The sequence below is a fragment of the Bison bison genome, unplaced genomic scaffold, assembly GCF_000754665.1.
Source record: "Bison bison bison isolate TAMUID 2011002044 unplaced genomic scaffold, Bison_UMD1.0 scf7180017864244, whole genome shotgun sequence".
In the NCBI taxonomy this organism is placed as follows: Eukaryota; Metazoa; Chordata; class Mammalia; order Artiodactyla; family Bovidae; genus Bison; species Bison bison.
In genome coordinates, this window is record NW_011494816.1 from 3,211,273 (window position 1) to 3,223,638 (window position 12,366).

General features: G+C 37.0%; 1 protein-coding gene across 7 annotated transcripts in view; it reads left to right on the forward strand.

The window, feature by feature from the left end:
- Nucleotides 1-12,366, forward strand: part of ZCCHC11 (zinc finger, CCHC domain containing 11) — a 129,591-nt gene continuing 117,225 nt past the window's right edge. For all 7 annotated transcript variants that reach the window (XM_010847176.1, XM_010847171.1, XM_010847178.1 and 4 more), the window contains exon 1: nt 1-64. The gene's annotated coding sequence lies outside the window, so the exon portion shown is untranslated. The remainder of the gene's footprint in view (nt 65-12,366) is intronic.

Below are 12,366 nucleotides of genomic sequence, written 5' to 3' on the forward strand. Positions count from 1 at the left end.
GGGGGAGCGGGAGCCACTGAGATGAGGAGGCGCCGCGCGCGCCTGTAGCTCGCGGGCTTCGCAGGTACGGAGGTTCCGGCCGCGGCATAGCACCCGGCGCCCGAGGGGGTGTGCTCGAGGCAGGCCGGGCGGCCCCCTCTTCGCCCTCAGGTGCCGCGCCTCGCAGGTGTCGCGGTCCCGGCCCGAGCGCGTATCAGCCGCCCTCTTGGGGCCTGACACTTCTTTCTTTGCTGGATTGGGCATCGGGTGTCCCAGGGGAAGGCGGAGATGAGGGAGGTAGGGGCGGCGGCCTGGGCTTCCTGAGCAGGGCACCGGGGCGCTTTGGGACCGAACTCCACGGTGAGGTTGGAGCTCTCGGCCCCGAGCCGAAACCTGTAGACCCAGGCGGAGGATTCTGAGTTAACGGGATAGGAGTGAATATTCTCTGGGGTCCAGTAGAATTCCCTGTCCTGTGTGCCTTTTCTTTCACCCTGGCTTTGATACAGACTACGTATATAACTTATAGACACACACGCATATAATACATAATAAATATTTATTCCGGGATCGCCCTTGTCGGGAGGAGAGAAGGCAGAGGTGTCTGTGAGGATTTCGTTTCTTGCTCGCCCGCCTTCTCTCTCCCCCGCCCCCGAGTCGAATGGTGGTATTGAACGCTTTTGACGTGGGAAACTGTGAGATTCGTATTTGTAAACAGACAGCACTCGCCGAGTGTGTTGTACGCCTCCGCGAGAGGTTTCAGGTCCTTTTGGTATCCGGGTTGCAAAAGAATGAGATATTTAGACCTGAAAGAAAGACCTCATCGGGATTTCAAGTCGTATGTGGATGCGATGAATTACTGTTATTTTAACAACATTGATTAAATTCTTTTTAGATGATCAACTTTTTAATCAAATGAATGTTGTACCTTGCGCGAGATCTTAGTTTCGGCGTACCGTGTTTCTTCGTTTTGATTATTTTTAATACAAAAGTAATTCCTTACACATTTGACGTTCTGCTCCCTTTGTGATCTTAGTGTCCAGAAATGCAATTCGAATTTTGTATTGTTGGTATGCATTTAGTAATTAGCTGGAATGGATCAGGTTACCTTTTGTTTCCGAAGATCGGCGCCTCCCCCCCCCCCCCCCCCCCCCCAAAGTCTTGTAGTTCCGAAATGTGTAACTCTGGGTGAAACAGAACATACCCTGTTTCTGTTTTAAAGTGATGAGAACTGTTAGTTATTAAAATTGGGTAATCTCACCTGGATATAATAATTTAGAGAGAATGATATATCAGGGTGGTGAATTGTGGGATAGTTTTTTTTTAATTTTTTTATTTTTTGGTTACTATCAGTCAGCATGTTCTGTGTGTGAGTAAAACGTACGCTGAAATTTTCTTTAGGCTCAGAACCCTTGTATATATGTCTGCTTGGAAATTGTTGCACTACACTGCATCCTAGTATTGATTAGTCACAACTTGTAAAATTATGAAATATTGATTCATTTAGAAAACTGCTTAAGACAATGAATTTACTAGTATCTAGTGTACTATGATCCTTTTATAAACAAATTTTAGAGTGCATCTTAAAAACTGTATACTTTGGGGCAGATAAGAATTTTAAGTTGTTTTAGGCTTTAAAAAGATCACATTTAATGAAAAAATAAAGCTTCCTTGAAATAATACAGAAAAGGAAGTGAAAAGTTATTAACATTTAATGTTTTAAGTCTAGCAAAATCTAAATACAAAAAAGAAATTAAAATGTGTTCATTTCCCTAGGTTGTAGCAGATAAACTAACAAGATGTTATCATGCACAAAAGTTTAGTTCAGTATTGTAAATCACTTCTAACATTACATTTAATTTTAATCAATGTAACTGGAACAGAACAGTGTCTACATTATAATTTTAGACCTTTTTAAATAAAATTTTATATATGTAATTATAAATGTCTGATTAATAAAAAGCTGTTTAAAGATAATTTTTTTTAGTTTTGAGTACTCAGAGTCATTTTAGTAAGAGTAATTGGAGAACTTTTTGACCTCAAAGTTAACCTTGACATGCATAATAAACAGGATTAATTATGTTGTATTCTTTATATAATGTCAAATCAGGATCTTTGGGTAGGAAAGGTTATGAATTTTATTTCTGCAGCAAGTTTCTGGTGTCAGAAAAGCTATAAATAAGACTTACCTATGAATGCTGATGTCAATAAATTTTATCCTTTTTTTTTTTTAAAAAAAAGGCCATTTTGATAAAACAAATTCAGTGAGATGTATTACTTCCTAATGTAAACTGCAAATGGTTGAATTAAGTTGTTACTGCAGATAGAAATATGTTCTAAAAAAGAACAATTCTAGAAAGACTAACAGGCAAGGGGAAGGGATACTGTAGTAAAGCAGGATATGTAGACTTTTTCCTCGTCTTAATATTTGAGGAATTAAGATTGCTTTTGCTGAACTAAGTAAATTAGAATTTTTTTACACTAAACTAAGTTTATACCTGTTTTATTTCAGGCATTGTGCTAGACATGTCCATGTATTTTTTTTATTTGTTCAGTGTAACGCCCCTATGAAACCTGTTTTATAAATGAGGAATCTCTGACTCAGATGTTGGCTAATTTGCTTAAGATCATAGAGTTAGAAAGATTGAAAGCAGCTCTGCGTAGTTTTATTATAACATAGGCCATGTTGCTTCTCAGATGTATCAAGTGTTTTCCCAGTTTTATAGGAGGAACTGCCTCAGGTTGCTCATTGATTCATCATTTAATCATCAAACATTTGGGTTTGTACTTTATGCTAGACATTGCTACATTTTAGAGGTATAAACTTATTGAAGATAGTCTCTTGCTTCAGGGAATTCAATCATATAATCAGTTCAGTCGCTCAGTCATGTCCGATTCTTTGCCGACCCCATGGACTGCAGCATGCCAGGCTTTCCTGTCGATCACAGCTCCTGGAGCTTGCTCAAACTCATGTCCATCGAGTTGGTGATGCCATTCAACCATCTCATCCTCCGTCGTCCCCTTCTCCTGTCTTCACTCTTTCCCGGCATCAAGGTCTTTTCTGATGAGCCAGTTCTTTCCATCTGGTGGCCAAAGTATTGGAGTTTCAGCATCAGTCCTTCCAGTGAGCATTCAGGACTGATTTCCTTTAGGATTGACTGGTTTTATCTCCTTGCTGTACAAGAGTCTTCTCCAACACCACAGTTCAAAAGCATCACTTCTTCGGCACTCAACTTTCTTTATAGTCCAGCTCTCACATCCATACATGACTACTGGAAAAACAGCTTTAACTTAACTATATGGATCTTTGTCGGCAAAGTAATGTCTCTGCTTTTTAATATGCTGTCTAGGTTGGTCATAGCTTTTCTTTCAAGGAGCAAGCGTCTTTTACTTTCATGGCTGCAGTCTCCATCTGCAGTGATTTGGAGCTCCCCAAAACAAAGTCTGTCACTGTTTCCACTGTTTCCCCACCTATTTGCCATGAAGTGATGGGACCAGGTGCCACGATCTTTGTTTTTTGGATGTTGAATTTTAAGCCAGCTTTTTCACTCTCCTCTTTGACTTTCATCAAGAGGCTCTTTAGCTCCTCTTAGCTTTCTGCCATAAGGGTGGTATCGTCTGCATATCTGAATTTATTGATATTTCTCCCGGCAATCTTGATTCCAGCTTGTGCTTCAAACAGCCTGGCACTTTGCTCGATGTACTCTCCATATGAAGTAAATAAGCAGGGTGACAATACTACAGCCTTGACATACGCCTTTCCTAATTTTGAACCAGTCTAGTGTTCCATGACCAGTTCTAACTGTTACTTCTTGACCTGCATACAGATTTCTCAAGAGGCAGACACACAATAGTCTGGTAGTTTTAAATGGATATTTGATTTACAATGATAATAAGTAACTTACTGCATAGTTATTATTTGTTAATTTGTTTCCAAAGATCTTAGTCCTCAGTCCTCACAACAGCTTATAAATTATCAGCATTTATAGGTGAGGAAAGTAGCTGCAGAAAGACTAAATAGCTTGGATAAGATCTCAGAGCTAGTTTGCTGCTGAGCCAGGAATTGAACTGTGGGTGTCTAAGTCTAGAGTTAGAGCTCTTAACCACTATGCTGTGTTGCACGTCAAGCTTAGGTTGTCAAAATTTAGTATGCAGAGAGTGTTAAATTCAAAATAGTCACATAGGTTGTCAAAAACTATCTTGTAAGAACACAGAGTATGAATTAAACATGACAATGAAATTTAATTGCATTTTGTTAGTCTTAGCTGTACATTGTAGTTTAAATAATTTAATTATCATTAAAATTGATTGGTCATTAACTATTTAAGCTCAGTCTTGTGCTGAGTGGTAGGTTTAGGTCAGTGATATTCAAACTGTGTGTGGGGAATCTTTTTGGGGTTTCTGAGTCATAATTGTTTTCATAGAATGTTAAGATATTTCCCTTTTCCCTTTTCATTTTCTCACCTGGAATGTAGAATGATAGATACGTATGAAAACATTATTGCTTTGATGGCTATTGGAATGTGTAATCGTGTTTGTTTGTTTTTTTTGCTTTTGATTTGAGATACAATTTTCAGTACTGTAAAACTCACCTTTTTAAAGCATGTAGTTCAGGGACTTCCCTAGTGGTCTAGCGGTTAAGATTTCATGCTTCCAATGCAGGGAACACGGGTTTGATTCCTGGTTGGGGAACTAAGATCCCGCATTCCACGAGGTGTGGCCAAAAAAAAAAAAGGCATGCAGTTTTCAGTGTATGTTCATAAGCTTATGTAACCATCACCATTATTTAATTCCAGAATATTTTCATCTTCCTCCAAGAAACCCTGTGCCCTTTAGCAGTCACCCTGCATTCCCCCCCACCCCCACCCCCTCAAGCTTTTGACAACCACTGAACTGCTTTTCTGTCTTTGGATTTGCCTACTTTGGATGTTTCATATAAGCAGAGTCATATAACATGTGGCTTTTTGTACCTGGTTTCTTTCACTGAAGCGTAATGTTTTCAAGGTTCATCCATAATATATCGTGTATTAGCACTTCATTCCTTTTTATGGTTGAATAATACTACATTGTATGGAATGTATTCTATGGAGATACCACATTTTGTTTATCCATTCATTATTTGATAGACATTTGGATTTTTCCCACTTTTTGGCTGTTACAAATACTGTTGCTTTGAACATTCATGTATAAGTTTTTGTGTGGATATATGTTTTCATTTCTCTTGGATGTATACCCAGGAGTGGAATTGCTGAGGGTTTTGATACATTTATGTTTAACTTTATGGAGGACCTGCCGAACTATATTCCTGAGAGGCTTCACTATTTTATATTTTCACTAGTAATATATGAGGGTTCTAATTTCTACCCATCCTCACCAACACTTGTTATTGTCCATCTTTTAAATTATAGCTATCTAACTGGTGAAGTGGTATCTCATTGTGGTTTTGATTTGCAGTTCCTTAATGACTAATGATGTTGAGCATCTCCTCATATGTCTGTTGGCTTTTTATATTAAAATATGGGAGAAATGTCTATTTAAATTCTTTGCTCATTTAAAAAATTGGATTATTTGTCTTATTGTTATGAGTTCTTTATATATTCTGGATATTAGATCCTTGTTAGATAAATGATATGCAAAAATGTTCTCCCCTTTTGTGAATTGTCTATTCATTTTCAAATGTAAGAATTGTGGAAAAATATGCATAAAAGTTACCATTTTAATCATTATTAAGTGTATATTCAGTGATACTAGGTACATTCACAGTGTTGCACAAATCATCACCACCATCCATGTTCAGAACTTTTTCCTTTTTCCTGTTCTGTGCCCACTAAGCAATAACTCCTCATTCCCTCCTTCCTTCAACCCCTAGCAGCCATCATTCTACTTTCTGTTTCTATGACTTTTGACTACTGTATGTAATTGCTGCTAAGTCACTTCAGTCATGTCCGACTCTGTGCGACCCCATAGACGGCAGCCCACCAGGCTCCCCCGTCCCTGGGATTCTCCAGGCAAGAACACTGGAGTGGGTTGCCATTTCCTTCTCCAATGCATGAAAGTGAAAAGTGAAAGTGAAGTCGCTCAGTCGTGTCGGACCCTCAGCAACCCTATGGACTGCAGCCTTCCAGGCTCCTCTGTCCATGGGATTTTCCAGGCAAGAGTACTGCAGTGGGGTGCCATTGCCTTCTCTACTGTATGTAATTAGAATCATATAATATCTGTCCTTTTGTGACTTGTTTGCTTCATTTAGCACAGTGTCTTCAAGGTTCTTCTATGCTGTAGTATGTGTTGGAATTTCCTTCCTTTTTAAGGCTGAATAATGTTCTGTTGTATTTATGTATATACCATATTTTGTTTTTCCAGTCATCTGTTGATAGACACTTTGGTTGCTTCTAACTTTTGGCTTTTGTGAATAATGCTTCTGTGAATATGGGCATAAAAATATCTGTTTGGGTCCCTGCTTTCTGTTCTTTGGAAGTATACCTAGAAGTGGAATTGCTGGATCATGTGGTAAATCTTTGTTTAATTTTTTGAGGAATTGCCATTTTGTTCATTTTCTGGAGTGTGTTTTTTCAAGCACCCAAGTTTTAGGTTTTGATAAAGTTATATTTATTTTTTCTTGTGCTTCTGGAGTCATATCTAAGATAAGCCAAGATTATAAAAATTTACACCTATGTTTTCTTCTGACAGTTTTGTAGTTTTAGCTTCTACATTTAGTTCTTTGACCCATTTTTAGATAATTTTATATGTGCTGTGAGGTAGAGGTCCAACTTCATTCTTTTTCATGCGGCTGTCCAGTTGTCCCAGCATCACTTATCGGCAAGACTGTTATTTCCCTTGTTGAATGGTATTGGCATCATTGTTGAAATCAATTGACCATAAATGTCTCTGTTTATTTTTGGATTCTCAATTGATTCTGGAGTCTCCATTGATTTGTATGTCTGTGCTTATGGCAGTACCACCCACCCAGTCTTGATTACTGTAGCTTTGTAGAAAGTTTGAAGTTGGAAAATTGAAGTTGAAGTTGTGAGTTCTCCAACTTTACTTTTCTTTTTCAATATTGTTTTGGCTGTTCTTAGTCCTTTGCATTTCCATGTGAATTTTAGGATCTGTTTGTCAGTTTTTGAAGAAAACCTTGTATTTCTTTGTTAAATTGATTCCTGAGTATTTTATTCTTTTTGAAGCAATTGTAAATGGAATTTTGGACTCTACATTGCTAGTATATAGAAATACAATTGATTTTTGTATGTTGATCTTGGATAGCACCCTTGCTAGGCTAATTTATAGTTCTAATTACTTTTTTGTAGATTCATTAGGACTTTATATATGAGATCATGTCATCTACAAATACAGATCGCTTTACTTCTTCCTTTCCATTCTGGATGCCTTTTAATTTCTTTTTCTTGCCTAATTGCCCTGGCTAGTACAGTATTGAATAGAAGTGAAGACAGTAGGGAATTTCCTGGCGGTCCAGTAGATAGGACTTTGTGCTTTCACTGTGGAGTCCAGGTTTAACCCCTGATTGGGGAATTAAGATCCCACAAGCTGCACAGCCTAAATAAATAAATAACATTAAAACAAAGTGAAGACAACAGACATCTTTGTCTTGTTTCTGTTCTTAGGGGAGAAAACATTTAGTCATTCACCGTTAAGTGTGATGTCACATGTGGTTTTTCTGTCAGATTGATGAGAGTTTCTTTCCATTCCTAATTTGTTGAGGTTTTTTTTTATTATGAAAGGACATCAGATTTTATCAGATCCTTTTTTTGTGTCAGTTGAAACAACTGTGTGGTTTTTGTCCTTTATTAATATGGTGCATTTCATTGATTGGTTTTCATATTGAACCAAACTTGTATTCCTGGGTTAGAATACACTTTATCCTAGTATATAACCTTTCATTGCTGGATTTGGTTTGCTAGAATTTGTTGAGGATTTTGCATCTATTTTCATAAGAGACATTGGTGTATAGTTGTCTTGAAATTTCTGGATTTGGTACTAAGGTAATACTGGCCTTATAGAATAAGTTAATAGTGTATTCTTGTATTTTAAAAATTTCTCAATTTTAGTATCTAATGATATAAAACCAAAATATATGTCTCTTCTTTCTTCTCATAAACCAATCCCATTTGTGTCATTTTACTCAAGTCATATACTCAGGGTGTCTCAGTAAATAAAGTGAAACACTACCAGACTGTGTTAACTTTACAGATTTGAAAAGATAAATGAATGGGCATATTAGACATATATATGTTAGGTAATGCTGTATCTTCAAAACAAATCTTTTTTTAAACTGAAAAATTTGTAAGAGCTGCAGTACTTTTATAGCCACTTATGGTATTGTTATGAGTGTCTTGTATTCTGTCATACAGGTAAAAAATGGCTAGTTTGTGTTTGCAAATTGTATTTACGCTTTCTGTGATAGTACCAGTTTTAAACCAATGATTCTCGCTGTATGACAGGTACTCTTCCTTAGGAAGGTATTTCATAATTGCTTTGGAAGGTCTTTTAAACCACTCACAGCTGGCCTTTCCCATCTCCCATTCTTGTGTTCCTCTTCACTTCTATTGGACATGTATTCTATTTCTTGGATGTGTTAGAAAAAAAACTGGGAACCATTATTCTAAATCCTCTAAGGAGGGGTGTAGCTTGTTTTTCTCACACCTGCTTCCTTAAAGCCGGAAAACCAGACCCATGTTTTTCTAATTAGTGTCTGTTTATTCTTCTATCTTCCTCTACAGCTTCTCTTCTTTTAAGATTGGTACCCTACTGGCTGTTTCTTACCTGACTTTGTCATTTCAATCTAGGAACTTCTATGCCACTCCCCTGTATTCACTGATAACTTTGGTATAATTCTTCATATCATATTAGGCAGTTGGAAGTGTAACATTGAAGGTTACTTAACATCTTAAGTTTATTTTTCCTTAATTTCTGTATTCCAGTGGTATTCAACTTTCTTTGACACGGCTACTAATATGGTTCAGAAATGGTTCTACTTCTAACCAAAATCTCCTTAATATCTGTATACTTCTTTCTCACTTCTTTAGGTTTCTCATCTATCCCTAATCTTTTTGTATAACCTCTTTTGAGTTTTATCCCTCCCACTTACCAGTATCATCACCGTTGTGTTCAATTCAGTTGCTCAGTCGTGTCTGACTTTTTGCGACCACATGGACTGTGCAGCATGCCAGGCTTCCCTGTCCATCACCAACTCCCGGAGCTTAACTCAAACTCATGTCCATCGAGTCGGTGATGCCATCCAATACCCTATTGAAATATTCATTATGTTAATTCCCTGCTGCTGCTGCTGCTAAGTTGCTTCAGTCGTGTCCAACTCTGTGCGACCCCATAGACGGCAGCCCACCAGGCTCCCCCATCCCTGGGATTCTCCAGGCAAGAACACTGGAGTGGGTTGCCATTTCCTTCTCCATGTTAATCCCCTACCCAGAATGAATTTAAATATCTGCATTGTATAAACTAGTAGACAGGTGTTTTATATAATGTAGTTAGACCTTTAACCCAGCCTGGCAATATTTCAGTCAGGTTTCTTTCCTGTTTCTCACTTTTGGTATTGTTTTTCTCTGATCTTAAGTCCTCTACTGCCCTCTGCCTTTCTCTGTTAGTGCTGGCCTTCTGCTTCATAGAACAGTGTTATAAAACTTATTTTTCCCACAGTTCTTTCAGATGCTAATAGGTTGTTCTGGCAAAAAATGTTTTTTGGTCAAATAAATCTGGAAAATGTTGCAAATTTGATCTTTCTCTTAGATATTTACAGTGCTTATTACCATACCAAAGCGTCTTCTGGGAAGAAGTCCATTTACCTTCAACACAGCTTTTCCCTCTCCACAATCCCACCAAAATTGCTTGTAATAAGATCCTAAATAACCTCCTAATACTTTTTAATAATAATTGGTAATTACTTTTACTTACTTTAGTAGCATCTCTTTTTCCTCTTATCTCTGTCTTCCTGTTCTGCAGAAGTTAAGCTGAAGCAGAAACTGTGCCACTCTTCTGCTCATAATCTATGGCTTCTTTTTGCTAAAATCTAAACTTGACTCGGTATGTAAATGTGTATAATGATTTACATTCCCAATTCATCTCCTGTAATCATTATACATGCCATTTTGCATCCTAAAAAACTTGTTAAAATTTTATAAATGTATTTAGTATATACAGATCCTATTCCTTCTTACTCCCTTTCTCAAGTGAAAAATTCTTTCACAGCTCAATTACCTCTATGATGAACACTTTCACTTAGGCTCTTTCCTCAGAGTTTCCCTAACATATGTCATGTAATATTGTCATTATTTGTTTATATGACTGTCTCCTCTTTTATACATGAGACTATTCTATTATTTATCTTTGTATTCCCAGCTTTAAACTGAACACCTTCTGTGTTAATGTTGACTATCTTTGTTAAAACACATTCCATGTTTATATTTGTTTATTTGAACAAGTGCAGGCCCAGCTACATAATTGCAGGATATATTGAGAAATAAAAATACAAAGTCCCTAGTTCAGAAGGCAGGAAAAAGTGCTGTTAAAGGTACTAAAACATAAAGTTTTTTTCTTTCTTCTTTGATCTTTATCTTAGCTTGTCATGTTTATTTACTTTTTAATGTCATTCTAAATAAAGAACAATTGAAATTGTTGAATTAATATTAAGCATGAATTTTACTGTTCATCTTTATACTGTGCAATGCCAGTTTTAAATGCAAATATATGATTATTTAACTCTTATGTGAAATTGATGCTATTTCATAGCTTATACATGTATATTTCATTCTTACCAGAACAGGGAAAACACTGTGTAAAACTTATTCAGCTGTTTTTATTTAGTTTCTTGCACATTCTACCAACAGTCTCTACCTTTGATTTGGCAAAACTGAAAGGTGAAGGACCTGTGGCTTCTTCCTCTGTCTTTCCCTTTCCTTCTGTTGTCACTTTTGTCATAAGTGGTTAGTTAATACAGGGAAGTAACATGAGTAAGAAAAGATGTGATAGACTTTTTGGTAATTCATGTTTCTTAGAATCAATTGCCTTTGCTCTGGGAAGAAAGTTATATTTTAATAGAAAATGTGACTTCTTGGGCTGTTACTACCCTTGCTTACCTAGTTGTAGACAACATGCTTACTTTATATCCCTTTGAGTTTTGCTAAACTCCTACACATCATGGATCTACTGAATGTTCACAGGGCATCATCAAATCTGTAAGAATAAAGTAGAAAGCAATGGCAGATAGACATTTTGCATGTATCTCTTCTGCTCCTCTGCCTGTTACTTTGTCCCATTAGACTTCACTACAAAACACCAATTCAAAGATAAAGTTATTAAGAATATCAAGTTGATGACAGGAGAGCTTTAAATCAAGCATAGTGTCTTTCTGAGTATGGAGCCCTGTATAACCACACAGATCACATGACCATGAAATTAGCCTGGAACAAAAGGATTGGAGGAAAACAGTAACATACGTGGAGACAAAGAGATTGGCTTATTTCACCTTGTACTAATGTGATAAGCCCTGTTGCTACTACTTTATTTTGAGGTATTCTGAGGGTTGTGTTCCTTATTGCCTTGAAATTAGGTGTAGCCATGTGGCAATTTTTTTTTTTTTTGGCAAATGAAATGTGAACGAAGGCTATTCCTTCTCCCTCTGTTTTGCTAATATGGGAGGTAAGATAAAATTAAAGCAGCTTGGCATGCTGAACCAGTGCATGAAGGACAGCTGCCTTAGAGAGTTACCTTAATTCCAAAAGGATTTTGCATGAGTTAAATCAGTTTATGTTATGATAAGCATTAGTTGTAGGAGTTCTTATCACAGCATAACCTGGCCCATTCCAAACGGTATGGATGTAAAATTTCAAAATGAGTGTGATGTTAGAAGCACAAGCATTGGAGGGCCAGCACAGTTATATATATCACAGTTTTTGGACCTATGGGACAAGCTAAGTCTCCTCAGCAAACCACACTTAAAAAGTGTTAGCTACATTATTATATACGAATACCCAGGAGCTGCTTGAAACTGGAGGAATGAGGAACTTTCTGGAGTATCTAGCATCACAGAACTCTTCCTATAGAGCTCATTCTTAATTTTTTGTTTATAAGGAACAAGAGGAAAAGCTGGCTTGGATAATTAGGGAATCCAGATGATCTCCATATCTCAGGGGAAAAAACTCAAAAAACAATTGACGACCTCAGGCTATTTTAATCAACAAATTGCTGGTGAAAAGAAGCGTGACCTCAGCTTCTTTGACCAGTGGCCAAAAAAGCTTACCTAGATGAACATAGAAGGAAAAGACTTGAGTAATCTAGAAAACCTAGCTAATGGGGATTTAGATGAAGATTTAGGTAATTTAGTTTAGAAATCCCATTTATTTACAAAACTGAATTTTTTTT